The following is a 26,795-nucleotide window of genomic DNA, read 5'->3' as shown; positions in this document are numbered from 1 at the left end:
GGCGCTGATGGACACTGATAGGCGGCACTGATGGGCACTAGTAAATGACACTGATGGGCACTGATATGTGGCACTGAGGTGCAGCAGTGTTGTTTAGGCAGATTGTGGGTACTGGTGGGTGGCACTGTGGGCACTGATGGGCGGCACTGGCACGGGGCAGGTGGGCACTGGTGAGCTGGCGCCAGCTCGCCGTGAGAGGGACTAATGTCCCTCTCACGGCCGCCAGTGATCAGCCTTTTTTTTCAGCATGAGGAGGAAAAATAGCCCATTACCGTCTCTGTTGTCATCACATGATCAGCTGTCATTGGCTGACAGCTGGTCACGTAGTAAGGGGTCAAGATCGACCCCTTACTCCGATCTGTGATCCAGCGAGTCTCATAGAATCGCTGATCACAGAGAGCACCATGTGCGCCCCTCAGGGGGAGCGCAGGCCGCTCGTGCACGGGACGATGTCAATAGACGTCGTCCCGGCAAAGCAGGTCCGCGCTGTAGCTTTCATTCGGCTATAGCGCGGATCTCTAGTGGTTAATTTAATGAAATTTTCTGAAATGATCACTAAAGTTAAACAGCTTTTTCACAAAAACTGTAAAAGATATCAAACTGAAAAGATATAGCAAGATAGCTGAATATTTTGTGAACGTTTTAAAGTTTGTTTGGCGTCTGTAGGTAAAAGTATGAAGGAGCTGAAACTTTTGGCAGCGGAAGAAGATTTTACGTATTTTAAGCATGCTCTCATTGACTTCAATGTTAAAAAAAATGTTACAAAGCTTAATATTTTAAAAAGTATAAATAGTAGAAAAAAAGTTGAAGACATCCCATCATCAACTGAAAGAGCTGAACATTTTAAAAGTTGAATGGCTTTAATAGCTGAAAGTATGCAAAAGTTACGCAGAGCCAAAAAACGTACGGAATAATAATAAAAAGATGACGATTAATAAATAAAAAAATGAATAACAATAGTGGGACTGCTAAAGCATTCCCACTAATAACAGTAAGTGGTCTTGCTATGCAAGAACACTTAATAATAAAAGGCAGAGCCAGGCTGCCGGTGACAAGTACAAGAGGCTTGAAAGAGAGCACTATCATTGCCTACGGCCACACCACCCTGAATGAGCCCGCTCTCGTCTAATCTCGGAAGCGAAGCAGGGTCGGGCCCGGTTAGTACTGGAATGGGAGACCGCCTGGGAAAACCAGGTGCTGTAGGCTTTTGCTTTTGCTTTTCTTCCAGCAAGGGTCACTCTCCTCTATGCCTCTTTTTACATTCATTTTTACGTAAAGCGCTCTGCAAACCCTCCAGCACACCTAGCTCCTCCAAAATCACCCCTGCCCAGCCCCCACTTTTTATAAGCCCACTTCCCTTTTCTCACCCCTTCTTTCAAAAATGCACTTTCTTTCTTCTCTCTCTCTTTCTCTAAATGAAATTATTATTTTTTTGTTTTTCAAAAAAAGATTTTTTTTTTCATGGGGTGGTCATAATATTTTGGCTGATCATGGGGTTGTCAGCTTTTGTCACCTCCCACTGTAGTTAGAAGCTTTGGTAACCATGGAAACAAAACAGATAAGAAAAGCCTGGCTGCCTTAACCACTTGCCTACAGGGCACTTTCAGCCCCTTCCTGCCCAAGCTATTTTTCAGCTTTCAGCGCTGCCATACTTTGAATGACAATTGCGCGGTCATGCTACACTGTACCCAAATGAAATGTTTATCATTTTTCCCCAAAAATAGAGCTTTCTTTTGGTGGTATTTAATTACAGCTGGGAGTTTTTTTTGCTAAACAAACAAAAAAAGATGCAAAAAAAATTAAAAATCATGTTTAATAGTTTGTTATAAAATTTAGCAAACAGGTAATTTTTGTCCTTCATTGATATGCACTGATGAGGCGGCACTGGTGGGTACTGATAGGCGGCACTGGTGGCCACTGATAGGCTGCACTGGTGGGCACTGATAGGCACAGTTAAGGCAGCACAGACAAGGTGGCACTGATGGGGACAGATAATCCAGTACTGATGGGCACAGATAAGGCGGCACTGATGGGCACAGATAAGGCGGCACTGATGGGTGGCACTGATGGGTACCACTGATGGGTACCAATGATGGATGGGACTGATGGGTACCGATAGGTGGCACTGATACGTGGCTCTGATAGGTGGCGCTGATGGACACTGATAGGCGGCACTGATGGGCACTAGTAAATGACACTGATGGGCACTGATATGTGGCACTGAGGTGCAGCAGTGTTGTTTAGGCAGATTGTGGGTACTGGTGGGTGGCACTGTGGGCACTGATGGGCGGCACTGGCACGGGGCAGGTGGGCACTGGTGAGCTGGCGCCAGCTCTCCGTGAGAGGGACTAATGTCCCTCTCACGGCCGCCAGTGATCAGCCTTTTTTTTCAGCATGAGGAGGAAAAATAGCCCATTACCGTCTCTGTTGTCATCACATGATCAGCTGTCATTGGCTGACAGCTGGTCACGTAGTAAGGGGTCAAGATCGACCCCTTACTCCGATCTGTGATCCAGCGAGTCTCATAGAATCGCTGATCACAGAGAGCACCATGTGCGCCCCTCAGGGGGAGCGCAGGCCGCTCGTGCACGGGACGATGTCAATAGACGTCGTCCCGGCAAAGCAGGTCCGCGCTGTAGCTTTCATTCGGCTATAGCGCGGATCTCTAGTGGTTAATTTAATGAAATTTTCTGAAATGATCACTAAAGTTAAACAGCTTTTTCACAAAAACTGTAAAAGATATCAAACTGAAAAGATATAGCAAGATAGCTGAATATTTTGTGAACGTTTTAACCACTTGCCGACCGCCGCACGCCGATGTACGTCATCAGAATGGCACGGGCAGGCATAAGCACATACATGTACGTCCTTTGCCTCCCGCGGGTCGGGGGCCCGATCGGGCCCCCGCCCGGTGCCTGCGGCGGTCGGTTTTCGTTCGGGAGCGATCCCGGACGAGGGGACGGCCATTCATTCATGGCCACCCCCTCGCGATCGCTCCCGACGAATGGAAATCCCCGGTGACATCACTTCCTCTCCTGTAATGTAAACACAGGAGAGGAAGTGATGTATTCTCTCCTCCGTGTCGGTATTTTTCGTTCCGACACGGAGGAGAGCGGATCAGTGAGTTGCACCAACACATCCCACACACAGTAGAACATGCCAGGCACACTCACACCCCCCCTTTACCCCCCGATCACCCCCCCAATTACCCCTGCCCCCCAGTCACAGTGACACCAATGTCATTTTTTTTTTTTTTTTTTTTTTTTTGCATTGGTGTCATTTGTGACTGTAATAACTGTTAGGGCAGTTAGGGTTAGCCCCCTTTAGTTCTAATGTACCCCCCTAACCCCCCCAATAAAGGTTTAACCCCGTGATCACCCCCCGTCGCCAGTGTCACTAAGGCTGGGTTCACATTGCAGCGGTTTATGAGAACGAATGTGATTCGCACCGCACTGCAGTGCAAATCACATCCGATCTCTGTGCGATTCGAGTTCAGCCATTCGCCGCACCCGCCGCACCCGCCACACCCGCCGCACCCGCCGCAAATTCGCACGGGACCCTTTTTTTGGCCCGCAGCAGAATCGGATCGCATGGGTGTTCACACCATGCGATCCGAGTTTGCAGATCGCACTGCGATATGCGAACTGATCTGGGGGTGTCAGTAACATTTCACTGACACTCCCAGCAGTTCGCATAGGGCAGTGTGAACTGCCGCCGGGAGGCATGCGATGCGGGAACCCGCCGCGGATTCGCGGCGTTTCCGCATCGCTCCAGTGTGAACCCAGCCTAATAAGCGATCATTTTTCTGATCGCCGTATTAGTGTCACAGGTGACGCTAGTTAGGCAGGTAGGTATTTAGGTTCGCCGCAGCTTTTTATAGCGCTAGGGACCCCCATATACTACCGCATAAAGCCCCCTGATTGCCCCCTAGTTAACCCTTTCACCAGTGATCACCATATAACTGTTACAGGTGACGCTGGTTGGTTAGTTATTTTTTTATAGTTTCAGGGCACCCGCCATTTATTACCTAATAAAGGTTTAACCCCCTGATCACCCGGCAGGTGTCATTTGTGACTAATAACTGTTAGGGCAGTTAGGGTTAGCCCCCTTTAGTTCTAAGGTACCCCCCTAACCCCCCCAATAAAGGTTTAACCCCGTGATCACCCCCCGTCGCCAGTGTCACTAAGGCTGGGTTCACATTGCAGCGGTTTATGAGAACGGATGTGATTCGCACCGCACTGCAGTGCAAATCACATCCGATCTCTGTGCGATTCGAGTTCAGCTATACAGATAGTATGGCTGAATTCGTGTCGCACCCGCCGCAAACTCGCACGGGACCCTTTTTTTGGTCCGCAGCAGAATCGGATCGCATGGGTGTTCACACCATGCGATCCAAGTTTGCAGATCGCACTGCGATATGCGAACTGATCTGGGGGTGTCATTAACATTTCACTGACACTCCCAGCAGTTCGCATAGGGCAGTGTGAACTGCCGCCGGGAGGCATGCGATGCGGGAACCCGCCGCGCATTCGTGGCATTCCCGCATCGCTCCAGTGTGAACCCAGCCTAATAAGCGATCGTTTTTCTGATCGCTGTATTAGTGTCACAGGTGACGCTAGTTAGGCAGGTAGGTATTTAGGTTCGCCGCAGCTTTTTATAGCGCCAGGGACCCCCATATACTACCGCATAAAGCCCCCTGATTGCCCCCTAGTTAACCCTTTCACCAGTGATCACCATATAACTGTTACAGGTGACGCTGGTTGGTTAGTTATTTTTTTATAGTTTCAGGGCACCCGCCATTTATTACCTAGTCTCACTAGTGTACCCCTAAATTTAGGGGTGTCTACTTTCTAAAATGGGGTCATTTGGGGGGGGGGGGTTTGTGCCATCTTGGCATTTTATGGCCTTCAAAACTGTAACGCCCTTAGAAAGCCTGAAGGCGGTGCTTGGTTTTTGGGGCCCCGTACGCGGCTAGGCTCCCAAAAAGTCCCACATATGTGGTATCCCCGTACTCAGGAGAAGCAGCAGAATTTATTTTGGGGTGTCATTTCACATATGCCCATGGCATGCGTGAGCAATATATCATTTAGTGACAACTTTGTGAAAAAAAAAAAAAGTTTGTAATTTTCCCGCAACTTGTGGCAAAATATAAAATATTCCATGGACTCAACATGCCTCTCAGCAAATAGCTTGGGGTGTCTACTTTCTAAAATGGGGTCATTTGTGGGGGTTTTGTGCCATCTTGGCATTTTATGGCCTTCAAAACTGTAATAGGTAGTGAGAAGTGAACTCAAAAAATTACGCCCTTAGAAAGCCTGAAGGCGGTGCTTGGTTTTCGGGGCCCCGTACGCGGCTAGGCTCCCAAAAAGTCCCACATATGTGGTATCCCCGTACTCAGGAGAAGCAGCAGAATTTATTTTGGGGTGTCATTTCACATATGCCCATGGCATGCATGAGCAATATATCATTTAGTGACAACTTTGTGAAAAAAAAAAAAAAAAAAAAAAGTTTGTAATTTTCCCGCAACTTGTGGCAAAATATAAAATATTCCATGGACTCAACATGCCTCTCAGCAAATAGCTTGGGGTGTCTACTTTCTAAAATGGGGTCATTTGTGGGGGTTTTGTGCCATCTTGGCATTTTATGGCCTTCAAAACTGTAATAGGTAGTGAGGCGTGAAATCAAAAATTGACGCCCTTAGAAAGCCTGAAGGCGGTGCTTGGTTTTCGGGGCCCTGTACGCGGCTAGGCTCCCAAAAAGTCCCACATATGTGGTATCCCCGTACTCAGGAGAAGCAGCAGAATTTATTTTGGGGTGTCATTTCACATACGCCCATAGCATGTGTGAGCAATATATCATTTAGTGACAACTTTGTGTAAAAAAAAAAAAAAATTTTTTTTTTGTCATTATTCAATCGCTTGAGGCAAAAAAATAAAATATTCAATGGGCTCAACATGCCTCTTATCAATTTCCTTAGGGGGTCTACTTTCCAAAATGGGGTCATTTGGGGGGGTTTTGTACTGCCCTGTCATTTTAGCACCTCAAGAAATGAGATAGGCAGTCGTAAACTAAAAGCTGCGTAAATTCCAGAAAACGTACCTTAGTTTGTAGATGTGACAACTTTTGCGCAAACCAATAAATATACAATTATTGACTTTTTTTTTACCAAAGACATGTGGCTGAATACATTTTGGCCTAAATGTATGACTAAAATTGAGTTTATTGGATTTTTCTAATAACAAAAAGTAGAAAATATCATTTTTTTTCAAAATTTGCGGTCTTTTTACGTTTATATCGCAAAAAATAAAAATCGCAGAGGCAATCAAATACCATCAAAAGAAAGCTCTATTTGTGGGAAGAAAAGGACGCAAATTTTGTTTGGGTACAACATTGCATGACCGCGCAATTACCAGTTAAAGCAGCGCAGTGCCAAAGTGTAAAAAGACCTCTGGTCATTTACCAGCAAAATGGTCCGGTCTGAAAGTGGTTAAAGTTTGTTTGGCGTCTGTAGGTAAAAGTATGAAGGAGCTGAAACTTTTGGCAGCGGAAGAAGATTTTACGTATTTTAAGCATGCTCTCATTGACTTCAATGTTAAAAAAAATGTTACAAAGCTTAATATTTTAAAAAGTATAAATAGTAGAAAAAAAGTTGAAGACATCCCATCATCAACTGAAAGAGCTGAACATTTTAAAAGTTGAATGGCTTTAATAGCTGAAAGTATGCAAAAGTTACGCAGAGCCAAGAAACGTACGGAATAATAATAAAAAGATGACGATTAATAAATAAAAAAAATGAATAACAATAGTGGGACTGCTAAAGTATTCCCACTAATAACAGTAAGTGGTCTTGCTATGCAAGAACACTTAATAATAAAAGGCAGAGCCAGGCTGCCGGTGACAAGTACAAGAGGCTTGAAAGAGAGCCTTATCATTGCCTACGGCCACACCACCCTGAATGAGCCCGCTCTCGTCTAATCTCGGAAGCTAAGCAGGGTCGGGCCCGGTTAGTACTGGAATGGGAGACCGCCTGGGAAAACCAGGTGCTGTAGGCTTTTGCTTTTGCTTTTCTTCCAGCAAGGGTCACTCTCCTCTATGCCTCTTTTTACATTCATTTTTACGTAAAGCGCTCTGCAAACCCTCCACCACACCTAGCTCCTCCAAAATCACCCCTGCCCAGCCCCCACTTTTTATAAGCCCACTTCCCTTTTCTCACCCCTTCTTTCAAAAATGCACTTTCTTTCTTCTCTCTCTCTTTCTCTAAATGAAATTATTATTTTTTTGTTTTTCAAAAAAAGATTTTTTTTATCATGGGGTGGTCATAATATTTTGGCTGATCATGGGGTTGTCAGCTTTTGTCACCTCCCACTGTAGTTAGAAGCTTTGGTAACCATGGAAACAAAACAGATAAGAAAATCCTGGCTGCCTTAACCACTTGCCTACAGGGCACTTTCAGCCTCTTCCTGCCCAAGCTATTTTTCAGCTTTCAGCGCTGCCATACTTTGAATGACAATTGCGCGGTCATGCTACACTGTACCCAAATGAAATGTTTATCATTTTTCCCCAAAAATAGAGCTTTCTTTTGGTGGTATTTAATTACAGCTGGGAGTTTTTTTTGCTAAACAAACAAAAAAAGATGCAAAAAAAATTAAAAATCATGTTTAATAGTTTGTTATAAAATTTAGCAAACAGGTAATTTTTGTCCTTCATTGATATGCACTGATGAGGCGGCACTGGTGGGTACTGATAGGCGGCACTGGTGGCCACTAATAGGCTGCACTGGTGGGCACTGATAGGCACAGTTAAGGCAGCACAGACAAGGTGGCACTGATGGGGACAGATAATCCAGTACTGATGGGCACAGATAAGGCGGCACTGATGGGCACAGATAAGGCGGCACTGATGGGTGGCACTGATGGGTACCACTGATGGGTACCAATGATGGATGGGACTGATGGGTACCGATAGGTGGCACTGATACGTGGCTCTGATAGGTGGCGCTGATGGACACTGATAGGCGGCACTGATGGGCACTAGTAAATGACACTGATGGGCACTGATATGTGGCACTGAGGTGCAGCAGTGTTGTTTAGGCAGATTGTGGGTACTGGTGGGTGGCACTGTGGGCACTGATGGGCGGCACTGGCACGGGGCAGGTGGGCACTGGTGAGCTGGCGCCAGCTCGCCGTGAGAGGGACTAATGTCCCTCTCACGGCCGCCAGTGATCAGCCTTTTTTTTCAGCATGAGGAGGAAAAATAGCCCATTACCGTCTCTGTTGTCATCACATGATCAGCTGTCATTGGCTGACAGCTGGTCACGTAGTAAGGGGTCAAGATCGACCCCTTACTCCGATCTGTGATCCAGCGAGTCTCATAGAATCGCTGATCACAGAGAGCACCATGTGCGCCCCTCAGGGGGAGCGCAGGCCGCTCGTGCACGGGACGATGTCAATGGACGTCGTCCCGGCAAAGCAGGTCCGCGCTGTAGCTTTCATTCGGCTATAGCGCGGATCTCTAGTGGTTAATTTCATGAAATTTTCTGAAATGATCACTAAAGTTAAACAGCTTTTTCACAAAAACTGTAAAAGATATCAAACTGAAAAGATATAGCAAGATAGCTGAATATTTTGTGAACGTTTTAAAGTTTGTTTGGCGTCTGTAGGTAAAAGTATGAAGGAGCTGAAACTTTTGGCAGCGGAAGAAGATTTTACGTATTTTAAGCATGCTCTCATTGACTTCAATGTTAAAAAAAATGTTACAAAGCTTAATATTTTAAAAAGTATAAATAGTAGAAAAAAAGTTGAAGACATCCCATCATCAACTGAAAGAGCTGAACATTTTAAAAGTTGAATGGCTTTAATAGCTGAAAGTATGCAAAAGTTACGCAGAGCCAAAAAACGTACGGAATAATAATAAAAAAAAGACGATTAATAAATAAAAAAATGAATAACAATAGTGGGACTGCTAAAGTATTCCCACTAATAACAGTAAGTGGTCTTGCTATGCAAGAACACTTAATAATAAAAGGCAGAGCCAGGCTGCCGGTGACAAGTACAAGAGGCTTGAAAGAGAGCATTATCATTGCCTACGGCCACACCACCCTGAATGAGCCCGCTCTCGTCTAATCTCGGAAGCTAAGCACGGTCGGGCCCGGTTAGTACTGGAATGGAAGACCGCCTGGGAAAACCAGGTGCTGTAGGCTTTTGCTTTTGCTTTTCTTCCAGCAAGGGTCACTCTCCTCTATGCCTCTTTTTACATTCATTTTTACGTAAAGCGCTCTGCAAACCCTCCAGCACACCTAGCTCCTCCAAAATCACCCCTGCCCAGCCCCCACTTTTTATAAGCCCACTTCCCTTTTCTCACCCCTTCTTTCAAAAATGCACTTTCTTTCTTCTCTCTCTCTTTCTCTAAATGAAATTATTATTTTTTTGTTTTTCAAAAAAAGATTTTTTTTTTCATGGGGTGGTCATAATATTTTGGCTGATCATGGGGTTGTCAGCTTTTGTCACCTCCCACTGTAGTTAGAAGCTTTGGTAACCATGGAAACAAAACAGACAAGAAAAGCCTGGCTGCCTTAACCACTTGCCTACAGGGCACTTTCAGCCCCTTCCTGCCCAAGCTATTTTTCAGCTTTCAGCGCTGCCATACTTTGAATGACAATTGCGCGGTCATGCTACACTGTACCCAAATGAAATGTTTATAATTTTTCCCCAAAAATAGAGCTTTCTTTTGGTGGTATTTAATTACAGCTGGGAGTTTTTTTTGCTAAACAAACAAAAAAAGATGCAAAAAAAATTAAAAATCATGTTTAATAGTTTGTTATAAAATTTAGCAAACAGGTAATTTTTGTCCTTCATTGATATGCACTGATGAGGCGGCACTGGTGGGTACTGATAGGCGGCACTGGTGGCCACTGATAGGCTGCACTGGTGGGCACTGATAGGCACAGTTAAGGCAGCACAGACAAGGTGGCACTGATGGGGACAGATAATCCAGTACTGATGGGCACAGATAAGGCGGCACTGATGGGCACAGATAAGGCGGCACTGATGGGTGGCACTGATGGGTACCACTGATGGGTACCAATGATGAATGGGACTGATGGGTACCGATAGGTGGCACTGATACGTGGCTCTGATAGGTGGCGCTGATGGACACTGATAGGCGGCACTGATGGGCACTAGTAAATGACACTGATGGGCACTGATATGTGGCACTGAGGTGCAGCAGTGTTGTTTAGGCAGATTGTGGGTACTGGTGGGTGGCACTGTGGGCACTGATGGGCGGCACTGGCACGGGGCAGGTGGGCACTGGTGAGCTGGCGCCAGCTCGCCGTGAGAGGGACTAATGTCCCTCTCACGGCCGCCAGTGATCAGCCTTTTTTTTCAGCATGAGGAGGAAAAATAGCCCATTACCGTCTCTGTTGTCATCACATGATCAGCTGTCATTGGCTGACAGCTGGTCACGTAGTAAGGGGTCAAGATCGACCCCTTACTCCGATCTGTGATCCAGCGAGTCTCATAGAATCGCTGATCACAGAGAGCACCATGTGCGCCCCTCAGGGGGAGCGCAGGCCGCTCGTGCACGGGACGATGTCAATAGACGTCGTCCCGGCAAAGCAGGTCCGCGCTGTAGCTTTCATTCGGCTATAGCGCGGATCTCTAGTGGTTAATTTAATGAAATTTTCTGAAATGATCACTAAAGTTAAACAGCTTTTTCACAAAAACTGTAAAAGATATCAAACTGAAAAGATATAGCAAGATAGCTGAATATTTTGTGAACGTTTTAAAGTTTGTTTGGCGTCTGTAGGTAAAAGTATGAAGGAGCTGAAACTTTTGGCAGCGGAAGAAGATTTTACGTATTTTAAGCATGCTCTCATTGACTTCAATGTTAAAAAAAATGTTACAAAGCTTAATATTTTAAAAAGTATAAATAGTAGAAAAAAAGTTGAAGACATCCCATCATCAACTGAAAGAGCTGAACATTTTAAAAGTTGAATGGCTTTAATAGCTGAAAGTATGCAAAAGTTACGCAGAGCCAAAAAACGTACGGAATAATAATAAAAAAAAGACGATTAATAAATAAAAAAATGAATAACAATAGTGGGACTGCTAAAGTATTCCCACTAATAACAGTAAGTGGTCTTGCTATGCAAGAACACTTAATAATAAATGGCAGAGCCAGGCTGCCGGTGACAAGTACAAGAGGCTTGAAAGAGAGCATTATCATTGCCTACGGCCACACCACCCTGAATGAGCCCGCTCTCGTCTAATCTCGGAAGCTAAGCAGGATCGGGCCCGGTTAGTACTGGAATGGGAGACCGCCTGGGAAAACCAGGTGCTGTAGGGTTTTGCTTTTGCTTTTCTTCCAGCAAGGGTCACTCTCCTCTATGCCTCTTTTTACATTCATTTTTACGTAAAGCGCTCTGCAAACCCTCCACCACACCTAGCTCCTCCAAAATCACCCCTGCCCAGCCCCCACTTTTTATAAGCCCACTTCCCTTTTCTCACCCCTTCTTTCAGAAATGCACTTTCTTTCTTCTCTCTCTCTTTCTCTAAATGAAATTATTATTTTTTTGTTTTTCAAAAAAAGATTTTTTTTTTCATGGGGTGGTCATAATATTTTGGCTGATCATGGGGTTGTCAGCTTTTGTCACCTCCCACTGTAGTTAGAAGCTTTGGTAACCATGGAAACAAAACAGATAAGAAAAGCCTGGCTGCCTTAACCACTTGCCTACAGGGCACTTTCAGCCCCTTCCTGCCCAAGCTATTTTTCAGCTTTCAGCGCTGCCATACTTTGAATGACAATTGCGCGGTCATGCTACACTGTACCCAAATGAAATGTTTATCATTTTTCCCCAAAAATAGAGCTTTCTTTTGGTGGTATTTAATTACAGCTGGGAGTTTTTTTTGCTAAACAAACAAAAAAAGATGCAAAAAAAATTAAAAATCATGTTTAATAGTTTGTTATAAAATTTAGCAAACAGGTAATTTTTGTCCTTCATTGATATGCACTGATGAGGCGGCACTGGTGGGTACTGATAGGCGGCACTGGTGGCCACTGATAGGCTGCACTGGTGGGCACTGATAGGCACAGTTAAGGCAGCACAGACAAGGTGGCACTGATGGGGACAGATAATCCAGTACTGATGGGCACAGATAAGGCGGCACTGATGGGCACAGATAAGGCGGCACTGATGGGTGGCACTGATGGGTACCACTGATGGGTACCAATGATGGATGGGACTGATGGGTACTGATAGGTGGCACTGATACGTGGCTCTGATAGGTGGCGCTGATGGACACTGATAGGCGGCACTGATGGGCACTAGTAAATGACACTGATGGGCACTGATATGTGGCACTGAGGTGCAGCAGTGTTGTTTAGGCAGATTGTGGGTACTGGTGGGTGGCACTGTGGGCACTGATGGGCGGCACTGGCACGGGGCAGGTGGGCACTGGTGAGCTGGCGCCAGCTCGCCGTGAGAGGGACTAATGTCCCTCTCACGGCCGCCAGTGATCAGCCTTTTTTTTCAGCATGAGGAGGAAAAATAGCCCATTACCGTCTCTGTTGTCATCACATGATCAGCTGTCATTGTCTGACAGCTGGTCACGTAGTAAGGGGTCAAGATCGACCCCTTACTCCGATCTGTGATCCAGCGAGTCTCATAGACTCGCTGATCACAGAGAGCACCATGTGCGCCCCTCAGGGGGAGCGCAGGCCGCTCGTGCACGGGACGATGTCAATAGACGTCGTCCCGGCAAAGCAGGTCCACGCTGTAGCTTTCATTCGGCTATAGCGCGGATCTCTAGTGGTTAATTTAATGAAATTTTCTGAAATGATCACAAAAGTTAAACAGCTTTTTCACAAAAACTGTAAAAGATATCAAACTGAAAAGATATAGCAAGATAGCTGAATATTTTGTGAACGTTTTAAAGTTTGTTTGGCGTCTGTAGGTAAAAGTATGAAGGAGCTGAAACTTTTGGCAGCGGAAGAAGATTTTACGTATTTTAAGCATGCTCTCATTGACTTCAATGTTAAAAAAAATGTTACAAAGCTTAATATTTTAAAAAGTATAAATAGTAGAAAAAAAGTTGAAGACATCCCATCATCAACTGAAAGAGCTGAACATTTTAAAAGTTGAATGGCTTTAATAGCTGAAAGTATGCAAAAGTTACGCAGAGCCAAAAAACGTACGGAATAATAATAAAAAGATGACGATTAATAAATAAAAAAATGAATAACAATAGTGGGACTGCGAAAGCATTCCCACTAATAACAGTAAGTGGTCTTGCTATGCAAGAACACTTAATAATAAAAGGCAGAGCCAGGCTGCCGGTGACAAGTACAAGAGGCTTGAAAGAGAGCCTTGTCATTGCCTACGGCCACGCCACCCTGAATGAGCCCGCTCTCGTCTAATCTCGGAAGCTAAGCAGGGTCGGGCCCGGTTAGTACTGGAATGGGAGACCGCCTGGGAAAACCAGGTGCTGTAGGCTTTTGCTTTTGCTTTTCTTCCAGCAAGGGTCACTCTCCTCTATGCCTCTTTTTACATTCATTTTTACCCAAAGCGCTCTGAAAGCCCTCCGGCACACCTAGCTCCTCCAAAATCACCCCTGCCCAGCCCCCACTTTTTATAAGCCCACTTCCCTTTTCTCACCCCTTCTTTCAAAAATGCACTTTCTTTCTTCTCTCTCTCTTTCTCTAAATGAAATTATTATTTTTTTGTTTTTCAAAAAAGATTTTTTTTTTTCATGGGGTGGTCATAATATTTTGGCTGGTCATGGGGTTGTCAGCTTTTGTCACCTCCCACTGTAGTTAGAAGCTTTGGTAACCATGGAAACAAAACAGACAAGAAAAGCCTGGCTGCCTTAACCACTTCAGCTCCGGACCAATAAACACCTTAAGGACCAGAGGTCTTTTTGCAATTTCGCACTGCGCTGCTTTAACTGGTAATTGCGCGGTCATGCAATATTGCACCCAAACGAAATTTGCGTCCTTTGCTTCCCACAAATAGAGCTTTCTTTTGATGGTATTTGATTGCCTCTGCGATTTTTTTTTTTGTGATATAAATGGAAAAAGAGCGAAAATTTTGAAAAAAAAAGATATTTTCTTCTTTTTGTTATAAGAAAAATCGAATAAACTAAATTTTAGTCATACATTGAGGGCAAAATTTATTCAGCCACATGTCTTTAGTAAAAAAAATGTCAATAAGCGTATATTTTTTGGTTTGCGCAAAAGTTATAGCGTCTACAAACTAGAGTACATTTTCTGGAATTTACACAGCATTTAATTTATGACTGCCGATCTCATTTCTTGAGGTGCTAAAATGGCAGGGCAGTACAAATCCCCCCCAAATGACCCCATTTTGGAAAGTAGACACCCCAAGGAAATTGCTGATGGGTATTTTGAGCCCATTGAATATTTTTTTTTTTTGTCCTAAGGGATTGAATAATGACAAAAAAAAAAAAAAATTTTTTTACAAAAAGTTGTCACTAAATGATATATTGCTCACACATGCCATGGTTATATGTGGAATTGCACCCCAAAATATATTCCGCTACTTCTCCCGAGTATGGGGATACCACATGTGTGGGACTTTTTGGGAGTCTAGTCGCGCACGGCACCCCGAAAACCAATCACCACCTTCAGGATTTCTAAGGGTGCAAATTTTTGATTTAACTCCTCACTACCTATCACAGTTTCGAAGGCCATAAAATGCCAAAATAGCACAAAACCCCCCAAAATGACCCCATTTTGGAAAGTAGACACCCCAAGCTATTTACTGAGAGGCATGTTGAGTCCATGGAATATTTTATATTTTGCCACAAGTTGCGGGAATATTACAAACTTTTTTTTTTTTGCACAAAGTTGTCACTAAATGATATATTGCTCACACATGCTATGGGCATATGTGAAATGACACCCCAAAATACATTCTTCTGCTTCTCCTGAGTACGGGGATACCACATGTGTGGGACTTTTTGGGAGTCTAGTCGCGCACGGCACCCCGAAATCCAATCACCACCTTCAGGATTTCTAAGGGTGCAAATTTTTGATTTAACTCCTCACTACCTATCACAGTTTCGAAGGCCATAAAATGCCAAAATAGCACAGAACCCCCCCAAATGACCCCATTTTGGAAAGTAGACACCCCAAGCTATTTACTGAGAGGCATATTGAGTCCATGGAATATTTTATATTTTGCCAAAAGTTGCGGGAATATTACAAACTTTTTTTTTTTTTGCACAAAGTTGTCACTAAATGATATATTGCTCACACATGCTATGGGCAGAAGTCAAATTACACCCCAAAATAAATTCTGCTGCTTCTCCCGAGTACGGGAATACCACATGTGGGGGACTTTTTGGGAGCCTAGCCACGTACGGGACCCCGAAAACCAAGCACTGCCTTCCGGATTTAAATATAAAATGCTACCAAAAAACCTGTTAGCGATGGCAGGGATTAGGCCTGACTCTGCGATCGCTGCAGTTATGTGTTTAGTGTTTTGTAAGTGACAGTGATCGATCGATACTGCACTTGGGTGGGCTGGGCAGAGGGGCAAAATGCAGGTGCTAGCAGGTATCTGGGCTGATCCCGCTAACAATGCGGTTTTTTGGAACCCTAAACTGCTGGGGACGCTAGTATAGATCTGATCAGATCAGATATTGATCTGTTCAGATTCTATAGCACTACGGGAGGTGTATGCTTTGCGTGTGGGTGTTAGCGGTACTGGCACTAACCTAGCGCTGCCTGGGGCGACGCAGACCCTGACCCTAAAACCTAATTGATATCACCCACCGGGTGATCAGGGGGTTAAACCTTTATTGGGTAATAAATGGTGGGTGCCCTGATGCTATAAAAAACAAACTAACCAGAGTCACCCGTAACACTTATACGGTGATCAGTGGTGAAAGGGTTAACTAGGGGCAATCAGGGGGTTCAAATTTTTATTAGGTAGTATATGGGGGTCCCTGGCGCTATATAAAAACCTGACGGGGAGCCTAAATAACTAACTGGCTAACCAGCGTCACCAGTGACACTTATACTGTGATTGCTGGTGAAAGGGTTAACTAGCAGCAATCAGGGGGTTAAAACCATTATTGGGTAGTATATCGGGGTACCTAGCGCTATAAAAACCTGGCGGTGAACCTAAAAAAATAACTAGCTACCTAGCGACACTAGCGACACTGATGCAGCGATCAGAAAAATTATCGCTTAGTGACACTGGCAAAAGGGGGTGAAAGGGTTAACTAGCGGCAATCAGGGGGTTAAAACCATTATTGGGTAGTATATCGGGGTACCTAGCGCTATAAAAACCTGGCGGTGAACCTAAAAAGAAAACTAGCTACCTAGCGACTGTAGCGACACTAATGCAGCGATCAGAAAAACGATCGCTTAGTGACACTGGCAAAAGGGGGTGAAAGGGTTAACTAGCGGCAATCAGGGGGTTAAAACCATTATTGGGTAGTATATCGGGGTACCTAGCGATATAAAAACCTGGCGGTGAACCTAAAAAAATAACTAGCTACCTAGCGACACATGCAGCGATCAGAAAAATGATCGCTTAGTGACACTGGCAAAAGGGGGTGAAAGGGTTAACTAGCGGCAATCAGGGGGTTAAAACCATTATTGGGTAGTATATCGGGGTACCTAGCGATATAAAAACCTGGCGGTGAACCTAAAAAAATAACTAGCTACCTAGCGACACATGCAGCGATCAGAAAAATTATCGCTTAGTGACACTGGCAAAAGGGGGTGAAAGGGTTAACTCTAGGGGCAATCAGGGGGTTAAATCTTTATTGGGGGGTGATAGGGGGCTACCCTGGACCTAACACTAACTGTCCTGACAGTTTTTACTGTCACAACTGACACTGAATGCATTGATCAGTAAAGAAATGATCAATGCAATCAGTGACACTGTGACTGGGGGGGAGGGGGGGCGGGGGGGGATCGGGGGGCGATCGGGGGGGGAACGGGGGGGGATCGGGGGGGGTTTGTGTGCCTGTGTGTACCTACATGTCAGTGTAGTGTTGGTGCACACTTACTATTAGTCTTCTCCTCGTAGTCCGGTCAAAAAGACCGCCCCGAGGAGAATGACATCACTTCCTCCTTCCTGTGTAAACAATACACAGTGGGAGGAAGCTTCTCATTGGCCAGGAGCGATCCAGAGGGGGTGGCCAAAAACCAACGGCCATCCCCTCATCACGGAGCGCTCCTGGAGCGAAGCGGACCGTCGTATCCAACGGGAGGGGGTCCGATCGGACCCCCCACCCGCTGGAAGGCAGGCACGTACATCTACGTGATTGTGCCTGCCTGTGCCATTGTGTTGACGTACATTGGCAATACGGCGGTCCTGAAGTGGTTAACCACTTGCCTACAGGGCACTTTCAGCCCCTTCCTGCCCAAGCCATTTTTCAGCTTTCAGCGCTGTCATACTTTGAATGACAATTGCGCGGTCATGCTACACTGTACCCAAATGAAATGTTTATCATTTTTCCCCAAAAATAGAGCTTTCTTTTGGTGGTATTTAATTACAGCTGGGAGTTTTTTGCTAAACAAACAAAAAAAGATGCAAAAAAAACAAAATCATGTTTAATAGTTTGTTATAAAATTTAGCAAACAGGTAATTTTTGTCCTTCATTGATATGCGCTGATGAGGCGGCACTGGTGGGTACGGATAGGCGGCACTGGTGGGCACTGATAGGCACAGTTAAGGCAGCACAGATAAGGTGGCACTGATGGGGACAGATAATGCAATAGTGATGGGCACAGATAAGACGGCACTGATGGGTACCACTGATGGGCACCAATGATGGATGGGACTGATGGGTACTGATAGGTGGCACTGATGGACACTGATCGGCGGCACTGATGGGCACTGGTAAATGACACTAATGGGCAATGATATGTGGCACTGAGGTGCAGCAGTGTTGTTGAGGCAGATTGTGGGCACTGAGGGCACTGATGGGTGGCACTGTGGGCACTGATAGGTGGCACTGGCAGGGGGCAGGTGGGCACTGGTGAGCTGGCGCCAGCTCATCATGATCGGGACTGATGTCCCTCTCACGACCACCGGTGATCGGCTTTTTTTTTCAGCGTGATGAGGAAAAATAGCCCATTACCGGCTCTGTTGTCATCACACGATCAGCTGTCATTGGCTGACAGCTGGTCACATGGTAAGGGGTCGGGATCGACCCCTTATTACAAATCTGTGATCCAGCGAGTCACATAGAATCGCTGATCACAGAAAGCGCCGCGTGTGCCCCTCAGGGGGCGTGCAGACCGCTCGTGCACAGGACGACGTCAATAGACGTAGTCCCGGCAAAGCAGGTCCGCGCTGTAGCCGTCATTTGGCTATTGCGTGGATCTCTAGTGGTTAATTTAATGAAATTTTCTGAAATGATCACTAAACTTAAACAGCTTTTTCACAAAAACTCTAAAAGATATCAAACTGAAAAGATATAGCCAGATAGCTGAATATTTTGTGAACATTTTAAAGTTTGTTTGGCGTCTGTAGGTGAAAGTATGAAGGAGCTGAAACTTTTGGCAGTGGAGGAAGATTTTACAGATTTTAAACATGCTCTCATTGACTTCAATGTTAAAAAAAATGTTAAAAAGCTTAATATTTTGAAAAGTATAAATAGTAGAAAAAAAGTTGAAGACATCCCATCATCAACTGAAAAGCTGAACATTTTAAAAGTTAAATGGCTTTAATAGCTGAAAGTATGCAGAAGTTCCGCAGAGCCAAAAAACCTACGGAATAATAATAAAAAGATGATGATTAATAAATAAAAAAATGAATAACAATAGTGGGACTGCTAAAGCATTCCCACTAATAACAGTAAGTGGTCTTGCTATGCAAGAACACTTAATAATAAAAGGCAGAGCCAGGCTGCCGGTGACAAGTACAAGAGGCTTGAAAGAGAGCCTTGTCATTGCCTACGGCCACGCCACCCTGAATGAGCCCGCTCTTGTCTAATCTCGGAAGCTAAGCAGGGTCGGGCCTGGTTAGTACTTGAATGGGAGACCGCCTGGGAAAACCAGGTGCTGTAGGCTTTTGCTTTTGCTTTTGCTTTTCTTCCAGCAAGGGTCACTCTCCTCTATGCCTCTTTTTACATTCATTTTTACGTAAAGCGCTCTGCAAATCCTCCAGCACACCTAGCTCCTCCAAAATCACCCCTGCCCAGCCCCCACTTTTTATAAGCCCACTTCCCTTTTCTCACCCCTTCTTTCAAAAATGCACTTTCTTTCTTCTCTCTCTCTTTCTCTAAATGAAATTATTATTTTTTGGTTTTTCAAAAAAGATTTTTTTTTTCATGGGGTGGTCATAATATTTTGGCTGATCATGGGGTTGTCAGCTTTGTCACCTCCCACTGTAGTTAGAAGCTTTGGTAACCATGGAAACAAAACAGATAAGAAAAGCCTGGCTGCCTTAACCACTTGCCTACAGGGCACTTTCAGCCCCTTCCTGCCCAAGCTATTTTTCAGCTTTCAGCGCTGTCATACTTTGAATGACAATTGCGCGGTCATGCTACACTGTACCCAAATGAAATGTTTATCATTTTTCCCCAAAAATAGAGCTTTCTTTTGGGGGTATTTAATTACAGCTGGGAGTTTTTTTTGCTAAACAAACAAAAAAAGATGCAAATAAATAAAAAATCATGTTTAATAGTTTGTTATAAAATTTAGCAAACAGGTCATTTTTGTCCTTCATTGATATGCACTGATGAGGCGGCACTGGTGGGTACTGATAGGCGGCACTGGTGGGCACTGATAGGCTGCACTGGTGGGCACTGATAGGCACAGTTAAGGCAGCACAGACAAGGTGGCACTGATGGGGACAGATAATCCAGTACTGATGGGCACAGATAAGGCGGCACTGATGGGCACAGATAAGGCGGCACTGATGGGTGGCACTGATGGGTACCACTGATGGGTACCAATGATGGATGGGACTGATGGGTACTGATAGGTGGCACTGATACGTGGCTCTGATAGGTGGCGCTGATGGACACTGATGGGCGGCACTGATGGGCACTAGTAAATGACACTGATGGACACTGATATGTGGCACTGAGGTGCAGCAGTGTTGTTTAGGCAATGATGGGTGGCACTGTGGGCACTGATGGGCGGCACTGGCACGGGGCAGGTGGGCACTGGTGAGCTGGCGCCAGCTCGCCGTGAGAGGGACTGATGTCCCTCTCATGGCCGCCGGTGATCGGGTTTTTTTTTCAGCGTGAGGAGGAAAAATAGCCCATTACCGGCTCTGTTGTCATCACATGATCTGCTGTCATTGGCTGACAGCTGGTCACGTGGTAAGGGGTCGGGATCGACCCCTTACTCCGATCTGTGATCCAGCGAGTCTCATAGACTTGCTGATCACAGAGAGCGCCACGTGCGCCCCTCAGAGGGCGCGCAGGCCGCTTGTGCATGGGACGACGTCAATAGTTTGTTTATAGCACAAAAAATAAAAACCGCTGAGGTGATCAAATACCACCATGCAGGGCAGGACTTAGGGTGGTGGGGGCCCTTGGGCTTGAGTCACTTTCGGGCCCTACCTTCTATACATTACCGTATTTATTGGCGTATAACACGCGTATAACATGCACCCCAAGTTTAGGAGGGAATTTTAAGGAAAAAAAACTTACATTTAAATGTCCATCAATGCAGCCTTATCCATGTCCATCTTCAGCCTTGCCCATCCATCTGCAGCCTTGTCCAGTGTCATTGCAGCCTTGTCAGTGTAGCCTTGTCATTTGCAGCCTTGCCCCAGTGTCATTTGCAGCCTTGTCATTGCAGTCTTGAAGTATAAAAATGGCGCTCGGGTCCTTTCTTGGCAGCTTTTGGCGGCTCTCTGCGGCTCTCGGGCCCTCTTGGCAGCTCTCAGCGGCTCTTGGGTCCTCTTGCCAGCTCTCGGCGGCTCTCTGCGGCTCTCGGGCCCTCTTGGCAGCTCTCAGCGGCTCTTGGGTCCTCTTGGCAGCTCTCAGCGGCTCTCGGGTCCTCTCACAGTCCCAAGCGGAGCCGAGAGTAGCTGAGTGTACTTGGTTCGGCTCACAGTCACACCCAGTCCCTGTATTATGTCCATCATAGGGCGGGGCTGGGCATGACTGTGAGTGGAGCCAAACCGTGTAAACTCGGCTATGTATCTCGGCAGGGCCTGCGGGGCCCATGGGCTTGAGCCCAGTCAAGCCCAATGGTAAGTCCTGCCCTGGTTCCCGCCCAGGTAGCCTTCCCACCCAGTCTGTTTGCATTGTTGGACTTATGAGACAATATATTCCTGTTACTTCATTGGACTCCATGTGTTTTTTGCCCACCACATCAAGCTGCATTTACCCACAGAGTGGTCATGAGGAGGTGTGCGGAACGCAATATTATTTGCTTGTGGAATCCTAGTGCAGGGCTGTTGAAGTGGCAGTCCCTGGAACTTTCTTTTGTAGCCCATGAGGTCCTAACTGCATAGTTGCCAACATTTTGTACATTGTCCCGCAGTGTAGGCATCCCCATGGGCTATCTCAGAGGTTTTAGGACAATGCAGAGTAGCAGTAGTGCGTTCCACTGTAATGATGCACTGCCTTTTGGGGTGCAGCAGGGGCGGACTGACAACTCATGGGGCCCCCGGGCAACAGAAGATCATGGGGCCCCCTTGGTCTCCACACTCAAGCCAAACCTGCACAGGGAGACACTGGAGAGAGAACATACATACAGGGGGACACCAGAGGGAGAACGCACACACACAGGGGGGGACACTGGAGGGAGTATGCACACAGGACACTTACACAGCACACAGGGGGACATGCACACAGGACATGCACACAGCACACAGGGGGACATGCACACAGCACAGGGGGACATGCACACAGGGGACATGCACACAGCACAGGGGGACATGCACACAGCACAGAGGGACATGCACACAGCACAGGGGGACATGCACACAGGACATGCACACAGCACAGGGGGGCATGCATACAGCACAGGGGGACATGCACACAGCACAGGGGGACATGCACACAGCACAGGGGGACATGCACACAGGGGGACACACACAGCACAGGAGGACATACACACAGGACACTTACACAGCACATGGGGACATGCACACAGGGGGACACGCACACAGGACACTTACACAGCACAGGGGGACATGTACACAGGAGGACGTGCACACAGCACAGGGGGACATGCACACAGGAGGGACATGCACACAGGGGGACACATGCACACAGCACAGGGGGACATGCACACAGGAGGGACATGCACACAGGGGGACACATGCACACAGTACAGGGGGACATGCACACAGCACAGGGGGACATGCACACAGCACAGGGGGACATACACACAGGACATGCACACAGCACAGGGGGACATGCACACAGCACAGGGGGACATGCACACAGGGGGACACACACAGCACAGGAGGACATGCACACAGGACACTTACACAGCACAGGGGGACATGCACACAGGGGGACACACACACAGGACACTTACACAGCACAGGGGGACATGTACACAGGAGGACGTGCACACAGCACAGGGGGATATGCACACAGGAGGGACATGCACACAGGGGGACACATGCACACAGCACAGGGGGGACATGCACACAGCACAGGGGGACATGCACACAGGGGGACACTCACACAGCACAGACGGACACGCACACAGGAGGGACACGCATACAGGAGGACATGCACACAGCACAGGAGGACATGCACACAGGACACGCACACAGGGGGACATGCACACAGGACACACACTTACACAGCACAGGACATGCACACAGGACACTTACACAGCACACAGGGGGACATGCACACAGCACAGGGGGACACGCACACAGGAGGACACACACACAGGACACACACTTACACAGCACAGGACATGCACACAGGACACTTACACAGCACACAGGGGGAATCGCACACAGGAGGACATGCACACAGGGGGACATGCACACGGGAGGACACTCACACAGGGGGACATGCACACAGCACAGGGGGACATGCACACAGGAGGGGCATGCACACAGGGGGACACATGCACACAGCACAGGGGGACATGCACACGGGGACACGCACACAGGGACACTCACACAGCACAGGCGGACACGCACACAGGAGGGACACGCACACAGGAGGACACGCACACAGCACAGGAGGACATGCAGACAGGAGGACATGCAGACAGGAGGACATGCAGACAGGAGGACATGCACACAGGGGGACACGCACACAGGGGGACACGCACACAGGACACACACTTACACAGCACAGGAGGACATGCACACAGAGGGACATGCACACAGGACATGCACACAGCACACAGGGGGACATGCACACAGGGGGACATGCACACAGCACAGGGGGACATGCACATAGGGGGACATGCACATAGGGGGACATGCACACAGCACAGGGGGACATGCACACAGCACAGGAGGACATGCACACAGCACAGGGGGACATGCACACAGCACAGGGGGACATGCACACAGCACAGGGGGACATTCACACAGCACAGGAGGACATGCACACAGGACACTTACACAGCACAGGGGGACATGCACACAGGACACTTACACAGCACAGGGGGACATGCACACAGGACACTTACACAGCACAGGGGTACATGTACACAGGAGGACGTGCACACAGCACAGGGGGACATGCACACAGGAGGACGTAAACACAGCACAGGGGGACATGCACACAGGAGGGACATGCACACGGGGGACACATGCACACAGCACAGGGGGACATGCACACGGGGACACGCACACAGCACAGGGGGACATGCACACAGGGGGACACTCACACAGCACAGACGGACACGCACACAGGAGTGACACGCACACAGGAGGACACACACACAGCACAGGAGGACATGCACACAGGAGGACATGCACACAGGAGGACACGCACACAGGAGGACACGCACACAGGGGGACACGCACACAGGGGGACATGCACACAGGACACACACTTACACAGCACAGAACATGCACACAGGACACTTACACAGCACACAGGGGGACATGCACACAGCACAGGAGGACACGCACACAGGAGGACATGCACACAGCACAGGGGGACATGCACACAGCACAGGACATGCACACAGGACACTTACACAGCACACAGGGGGAATCGCACACAGCACAGGACATGCACACGGGAGGACACACACACGGGAGGACATGCACACAGCACAGGAGGACATGCACACAGGACACTTACACAACACAGGGGGACATGCACACAGGACACTTACACAGCACAGGGGGACATGTACACAGGAGGATGTGCACATAGCACAGGGGGACATGCACACAGGGGGACACATGCACACAGCACAGGGGGACATGCACACAGGGGGACACTCACACAGCACAGACGGACACGCACACAGGAGGGACACGCACACAGGAGGGACACGCACACAGGGGGACATGCACACAGGACACACACTTACACAGCACACAGGGGGACATGCACACAGGGGGACATGCACACAGCACAGGTGGACATGCACATAGGGGGACATGCACACAGGACATGCACACAGCACAGGGGTACATGCACACAGCACAGGGGGACATACACACAGCACAGGGGGACATGCACACAGGACATGCACACAGCACAGGGGGACATGCACACAGCACAGGGGGACATGCACACAGCACATGCACACAGCACAGGGGTACATGCACACAGCACAGGAGGACATGCACACAGCACAGGGGGACATGCACACAGCACAGGGGGACATGCACACAGGACATGCACACAGGACATGCACACAGCCAGGAGGACACTGTGGGATGGAGGGACCCGGGGCCAATGCATCTGTCTGTACCCCCCCCCCCCCCCATCACGTGTGGCGGCCCCCTGGTGTCTCGGCTTCACTCACCGAGTCACTGGATGCTGAGCCTGAGTCCTGAGACACTTCTAACAGCGCGCTGCTCCCCGTCGGCCCCTCCACTCTTTTCGTCGGTCCCAGGTCAGGTGATGTCACGATGCATACAGTACAAGCACCTGGCCTGGGATGGACGGGGGAAGGAGGGGCCGACGGGGATCAGCACACAGTTAGCATCTACATCGCGGCATGTAATTCAGCCGCTGCAAGTGGCCTCTCATATGGCCGAGTCCGGGCTCCTAATGTCTGCGGGCCCTCGGGCGGCGCCCGAGTGACCGACTGGTCAGTCCGCCCCTGGGGTGCAGTGACCTTTATTCCTGATGGGGATAGTATAGTTTTGGTTCAACATCATCAGGGAGGGAGATAACAGTGGGGGAGCATATGTATAGGTAAGTAACCACTAAACACCAATAGAGGCGGGTTCATTTTTGTTCCAGATGAAAATCAATGAAAGGGTGGTATTTATTGCTGCTGCCAAAAAAGGGGGATAATTATTCCTGCCACTGCCACCGATAAGAGTGGGTTATTATTGCTGCCAATCGCTCCAATAATGAAGGGTTATTATTGCTACCACTGCCACCAAATTATTGCTGACCTCAGCACTTAACACTAATAAAGGGTCTTTAGTATTACTGCCTCTGAATATAACTCGAAGTGTGTGGGTTATTATTTCTGCCATTGACACAAATGCTGAGATTTATTGTTGATGTCATTATCACCAATAAACTATGGGGTTTATTGATGCCTCTGCTACAAGCACCCCAAACCCAGAAGTTAGCCATACTGTTGGCCCAATGAGCTGCAGGCATGAGATTCCCCACATATGCTTGTGTACAAGGAAGCAGGGATGCTCTTGACATATTGACCTATTATGACCACATGGCCATATTAGGTCTATGATTCTAAAAGGGCAAAGCTATCACATAGTTAGTAAGGTTGAATAAAGACACCTGTCTATCCTAAGTGAGTGTCTACAATTGTCCCTATCCCTGTACATTGCACACTCACATTGGTCCTTACCCTCAAGGAGCCCCCACTCCAAGGTCCCCATTCATATAATAGGGCCAATTTTTGGACAGAAGCCAATTAAACTACCTGCATGTCTTTGGAGTGTAGGAGGAAACCATGGTACCTGTAGATAACCCACGCAGGCACAGGGAGAACATGCAAACTCCAGGCAGGTAGTGTTGTGGTTGGGATTCAAACCAGCGACTGTTTTATTGCTAGACGAGAGTGCTAACCTCTACACCACTGTGCTGCCCATGATTGCATTCCTGCTGATCCAGTGACCTGTGTCCAGGAGATTTTCTACTCTACAGCTGCACATAACAAAGGAGGGGGGTGATTGAGACATCATTGACCTAATGTGGCCTTGTGGCCATAGTAGCTCATTGATGTCAGATCACTGAGCCAGTGGGGATGCAATCATGTAACAACTATATCCTTAAAGTGTCATTGTCCTAATATTGGATAATATTAGAACAATGACCCTTTAAGAACAAAGTGGCCAATGGTATATTAGGCCAATGGTATCAAGACCACCCTGGCCCCTAAGTATACAAGCAACTGCGGGGTGATGAATCTCCTGCCTGCAGCTCTCTAGGCCAGCAGTATGGTAACTTCTGGGCACGGACCAAAACCAAGCTTATCCCAGCGTGTAACCAGGGGCGTAACTATAGGGGGTGCAGCAGTCGCGACCGCAACCGGGCCCTGTGATGCAGAGGGCCCATGCAGCCCCCTCTACATATGGCCGGCAGCAGCATAGGCAGCTAGGGGTACCAGTGCACCATGCACACGGGTGGCTGGAGGTGGAGGGTGACTAGCAGAGCTCCATGCTTGATTATCGCACTGGCTGCTCTTTAGTTGTGCATTCC

General features: G+C 47.5%; 1 non-coding gene and 5 pseudogenes across 1 annotated transcript; all 6 read left to right on the top strand.

Annotated features, from left to right (window-relative positions):
- The first annotated feature begins 1,087 nt into the window (after nt 1-1,087).
- Nucleotides 1,088-1,206, top strand: LOC143928769 (5S ribosomal RNA; annotated as a pseudogene).
- A 5,727-nt stretch (nt 1,207-6,933) lies between these two features.
- Nucleotides 6,934-7,052, top strand: LOC143928494 (5S ribosomal RNA). Its single transcript, XR_013262412.1, has one exon. It is a non-coding gene; the product is annotated as a 5S ribosomal RNA (ribosomal RNA).
- Nucleotides 7,053-9,080: 2,028 nt separating this feature from the next.
- Nucleotides 9,081-9,199, top strand: LOC143928450 (5S ribosomal RNA; annotated as a pseudogene).
- Nucleotides 9,200-11,227: 2,028 nt separating this feature from the next.
- Nucleotides 11,228-11,346, top strand: LOC143928461 (5S ribosomal RNA; annotated as a pseudogene).
- Nucleotides 11,347-13,374: 2,028 nt separating this feature from the next.
- Nucleotides 13,375-13,493, top strand: LOC143928814 (5S ribosomal RNA; annotated as a pseudogene).
- Nucleotides 13,494-18,934: 5,441 nt separating this feature from the next.
- On the top strand, nt 18,935-19,053 carry LOC143928427 (5S ribosomal RNA; annotated as a pseudogene).
- The last annotated feature ends 7,742 nt before the right edge of the window (nt 19,054-26,795 follow it).

This window comes from Lithobates pipiens, unplaced genomic scaffold (genome assembly GCF_037356315.1).
Source record: "Lithobates pipiens isolate NorthernLeopardFrog02 unplaced genomic scaffold, aLitPip1_a1.2 Scaffold_23, whole genome shotgun sequence".
In the NCBI taxonomy this organism is placed as follows: domain Eukaryota; kingdom Metazoa; phylum Chordata; class Amphibia; order Anura; family Ranidae; genus Lithobates; species Lithobates pipiens.
Note: the sequence above shows the minus strand (reverse complement) of the source record. Positions and strands in the feature narration are given on the sequence as shown.